Raw genomic sequence first — 5,000 nt, 5'->3', positions numbered from 1 at the left:
TTTACTTCCTCTAAATGATCAAGTTTGGTCATCTTTCCGGTAGCATCGGCAACGACAGAGTCGATGCCGCGTACCAGTCCGAAGACCTCACTAAATCATTCAATCGGTAGTAGCGACGGGCGGTGTGTACAAAGGGCAGGGACGTAATCAACGCGAGCTTATGACTCGCGCTTACTGGGAATTCCTCGTTCATGGGGAACAATTGCAAGCCCCAATCCCTAGCACGAAGGAGGTTCAGCGGGTTACCCCGACCTTTCGGCCTAGGAAGACACGCTGATTCTTTCAGTGTAGCGCGCGTGCGGCCCAGAACATCTAAGGGCATCACAGACCTGTTATTGCTCAATCTCGTGCAGCTAGAAGCCGCCTGTCCCTCTAAGAAGAAAAGTAATCGCTGACAGCGCGAAGGATGTCACGCGACTAGTTAGCAGGCTAGAGTCTCGTTCGTTATCGGAATTAACCAGACAAATCGCTCCACCAACTAAGAACGGCCATGCACCACCACCCACCGAATCAAGAAAGAGCTATCAATCTGTCAATCCTTCCGGTGTCCGGGCCTGGTGAGGTTTCCCGTGTTGAGTCAAATTAAGCCGCAGGCTCCACTCCTGGTGGTGCCCTTCCGTCAATTCCTTTAAGTTTCAGCTTTGCAACCATACTTCCCCCGGAACCCAAAAGCTTTGGTTTCCCGGAGGCTGCCCGCCGAGTCATCGGAGGAACTGCGGCGGATCGCTGGCTGGCATCGTTTATGGTTAGAACTAGGGCGGTATCTGATCGCCTTCGAACCTCTAACTTTCGTTCTTGATTAATGAAAACATACTTGGCAAATGCTTTCGCTTCTGTTCGTCTTGCGACGATCCAAGAATTTCACCTCTAACGTCGCAATACGAATGCCCCCGCCTGTCCCTATTAATCATTACCTCGGGTTCCGAAAACCAACAAAATAGAACCGAGGTCCTATTCCATTATTCCATGCACACAGTATTCAGGCGGGCTTGCCTGCTTTAAGCACTCTAATTTGTTCAAAGTAAACGTGCCGGCCCACCGAGACACTCAACTAAGAGCACCCTGGTAGGATTTCAACGGGGTCCGCCTCGGGACGCGCAAGCACGCCTTCGGCTCGCCCCACCGGCAGGACGTCCCACGATACATGCCAGTTAAACACCGACGGGCGGTGAACCAACAGCGTGGGACACAAATCCAACTACGAGCTTTTTAACCGCAACAACTTTAATATACGCTATTGGAGCTGGAATTACCGCGGCTGCTGGCACCAGACTTGCCCTCCAATAGATACTCGTTAAAGGATTTAAAGTGTACTCATTCCGATTACGGGGCCTCGGATGAGTCCCGTATCGTTATTTTTCGTCACTACCTCCCCGTGCCGGGAGTGGGTAATTTGCGCGCCTGCTGCCTTCCTTGGATGTGGTAGCCGTTTCTCAGGCTCCCTCTCCGGAATCGAACCCTGATTCCCCGTTACCCGTTACAACCATGGTAGGCGCAGAACCTACCATCGACAGTTGATAAGGCAGACATTTGAAAGATGCGTCGCCGGTACGAGGACCGTGCGATCAGCCCAAAGTTATTCAGAGTCACCAAGGCAAACGGACCAGACGAGCCAATCCGATTGGTTTTGATCTAATAAAAGCGTCCCTTCCATCTCTGGTCGGGACTCTGTTTGCATGTATTAGCTCTAGAATTACCACAGTTATCCAAGTAACGTGGGTACGATCTAAGGAACCATAACTGATTTAATGGGCCATTCGCGGTTTCACCTTAATGCGGCTTGTACTGAGACATGCATGGCTTAATCTTTGAGACAAGCATATGACTACTGGCAGGATCAACCAGGGAGCTGCGTCAACGAGAGCTGAGCAGCCGGCCGCCCGGGAGTGTGTCCCGAGGGCCCGCGCGAACACGCAAGCGTCCGCTCAATTATTCTGCAAACAGGAGGAGGCTGAGCTCCCCTGCACGATACACCTCGAAACCCTCTCAGGTCCCGGCGGCGCGCAGCGCCGTCCTAAGTACTTGGTCGGGTTCGAGAGAGGCGCAATCGCCCGGAGATAGGCGAGTAGACGCTTTCAGTGCGAACACCCGTGCTCCCAACTGAGCTTGCCGCTGCCGACAGAGGCCCGGGAGCGTGCTGTCGTGGCATTGCCGGCGGGAAACAACACGCGCCACCTACGGTGACCGGCAGCTCCAACGCCAGCGCCACAGAAGGGCAAAGCCCCACTTGGGTGCAGAAGCGAACTCTCCCAGCACAGCGCACGCGCCAACACGTCCGCAGAGCTGCGATACAAACCACCTGCGAGAACCGCTGGGGGCGACCGAGCAGCAGACGGCGTCGCGACGCCGAGTGCCGGGCGGCGGCGCATCCTCAACGCACACAGTCCGCAATCGGACCAGCACACTGCAGATGTCCACCGCGCTTCGCACCGGGCTCGGCAGAACCCACTTTGGCCGCCTGGCGCCGCGCGCAGGGTGCGCCGGCGCATAGCTGGGACGCCAGCCGGGCCCGTCGGCCGGCGCTCCTGCCACTGGGCGCCCCCCACCAGCCGGCTGTAGTGCGTGCGCTCACGCAGCGCGCGGCCAGCACGCCGGGCGGCCCCCCCTCACCGGCCGGGGACTGTCCCGCCAAGCCACAGCCTCGTATCGCTTCATACCCACATGGCCAACTCAGGTTCGGGGGCATGGCGGGTACCGCCGAAACAACCGGTTCACAGATGTACCGATCGTCGCTATCACCGATGCACCTGCAGCGCGAACAACCGCTCAACAACTGATTTCCAGTTCATTTGCGGATCTTTGGCAGCAAACGTATACGTCAATCTACATTTGCGAAATCTACGATTCTGGCATGCCTGCATGTTATGTGTCACGACACGCTACATCAGCCCACATACACACTGCGGCATGTACACGAGAGAACACGTGGAAGATGGTCCGCGCACGTGTGCAATGTCCCTTGCGCGGTCGACTGTCAACCGGCCTCTGTAGCATGTCGCAGATGTGGAACGCGGTCCACCGTGCTATCATGTTGTGTGGGGCAATACGATTAAATAGGAAAACCCTCGTCGCTACATCAACAGACGGCTCACGCTGATTCCCGGCAGAGGGAGGAGGGGGGGGGGGGGGGCAACATGCAATACTTTCGTCCGTACCTACTTACCACATGTCTGTACGGCGTACAACAGTGCAATCTCGCTGTAATGGGGAGACGAGACAAGTAGCATCGTGCACAACATATGGCCCTTATGATTCGCCATTGTAGGGCGCAGCCGGTGTACGGTCAAGCATGTGCCACATTATGTCACTCAGTACGTAACGACGGATGATCAGTGTGGGTTACGCGTACATCAGCGGACAGTCCACACAGGCCGTACCACAACGTACACTGACTGCATCGACAACCGAATGCAACTGAACAGCTGCAAGGCTCATTTCACAAACAAACGCCTGACCGACCAGCTTGGAAGGGCAGGAGGGGAGGGCGATATTCGTTCTGTAGCGGTACACCCTTCCAGTGGTTAGCGGGACTGTGTAGAAAGTACGCAACACTCGAAAGACCTTTATGTGAGGGTACGCACCATGGCATCAAGAAATACACATGACACCAGAGGATCCAAGCAGTGAACTATGTTCAGAGGGTTGCTGTTAGGCAAAGCTACATTCCTGTGACGTTACATGTGACAGTTAAGGTGCAGTGTAAGTTAGGTTAAGGTGCAGTGTAAGTTAGGTTAAGGTGCAGTGTAAGTTAGGTTAAGGTGCAGTGTAAGTTAGGTTAAGGTGCAGTGTAAGTTAGGTTAAGGTGCAGTGTAACTTAGGTTAAGGTGCAGTGTAACTTAGGTTAAGGTGCAGTGTAACTTAGGTTAAGGTGCAGTGTAAGTTAGGTTAAGGTGCAGTGTAACTTAGGTTAAGGTGCAGTGTAACTTAGGTTAAGGTGCAGTGTAACTTAGGTTAAGGTGCAGTGTAACTTAGGTTAAGGTGCAGTGTAACTTAGGTTAAGGTGCAGTGTAACTTAGGTTAAGGTGCAGTGTAACTTAGGTTAAGGTGCAGTGTAACTTAGGTTAAGGTGCAGTGTAACTTAGGTTAAGGTGCAGTGTAACTTAGGTTAAGGTGCAGTGTAACTTAGGTTAAGGTGCAGTGTAACTTAGGTTAAGGTGCAGTGTAACTTAGGTTAAGGTGCAGTGTAACTTAGGTTAAGGTGCAGTGTAACTTAGGTTAAGGTGCAGTGTAACTTAGGTTAAGGTGCAGTGTAACTTAGGTTAAGGTGCAGTGTAACTTAGGTTAAGGTGCAGTGTAACTTAGGTTAAGGTGCAGTGTAAGTTAGGTTAAGGTGCAGTGTAAGTTAGGTTAAGGTGCAGCGTAACTTAGGTTAAGGTGCAGCGTAACTTAGGTTAAGGTGCAGCGTAACTTAGGTTAAGGTGCAGCGTAACTTAGGTTAAGGTGCAGCGTAACTTAGGTTAAGGTGCAGCGTAACTTAGGTTAAGGTGCAGCGTAACTTAGGTTAAGGTGCAGCGTGGGTTAGGTTAGGGGCCAACGTGGGTTAGGTTAGGGGCCAACGTGGGTTAGGTTAGGGGCCAACGTGGGTTAGGTTAGGGGCCAACGTGGGTTAGGTTAGGGGCCAACGTGGGTTAGGTTAGGGGCCAACGTGGGTTAGGTTAAGGGCCAACGTGGGTTAGGTTAAGGGCCAACGTGGGTTAGGTTAAGGGCCAACGTGGGTTAGGTTAAGGGCCAACGTGGGTTAGGTTAAGGGCCAACGTGGGTTAGGTTAAGGGCCAACGTGGGTTAGGTTAAGGGCCAACGTGGGTTAGGTTAAGGGCCAACGTGGGTTAGGTTAAGGGCCAACGTGGGTAAGGTTAGGGGCCAACGTGGGTAAGGTTAAGGGCCAACGTGGGTTAGGTTAAGGGCCAACGTGGGTTAGGTTAAGGGCCAACGTGGGTTAGGTTAAGGGCCAACGTGGGTTAGGTTAAGGGCCAACGTGGGTTAGGTTAAGGGCCAACGTG

General features: G+C 53.4%; 1 non-coding gene across 1 annotated transcript in view; it reads right to left on the bottom strand.

Annotated features, from left to right (window-relative positions):
- The window catches only part of LOC126317665 (small subunit ribosomal RNA), a 1,893-nt gene extending 45 nt beyond the window's left edge, over nucleotides 1–1,848 (bottom strand). The window contains exon 1 of the ribosomal RNA XR_007556808.1: nucleotides 1–1,848. This exon is cut by the window's left edge and continues 45 nt beyond it. This is a non-coding gene — a ribosomal RNA (small subunit ribosomal RNA).
- Between the last annotated feature and the right edge of the window lie 3,152 nt (nucleotides 1,849–5,000).

Source organism: Schistocerca gregaria, unplaced genomic scaffold (genome assembly GCF_023897955.1).
Source record: "Schistocerca gregaria isolate iqSchGreg1 unplaced genomic scaffold, iqSchGreg1.2 ptg000640l, whole genome shotgun sequence".
Taxonomy (NCBI): domain Eukaryota; kingdom Metazoa; phylum Arthropoda; class Insecta; order Orthoptera; family Acrididae; genus Schistocerca; species Schistocerca gregaria.
Note: the sequence above shows the minus strand (reverse complement) of the source record. Positions and strands in the feature narration are given on the sequence as shown.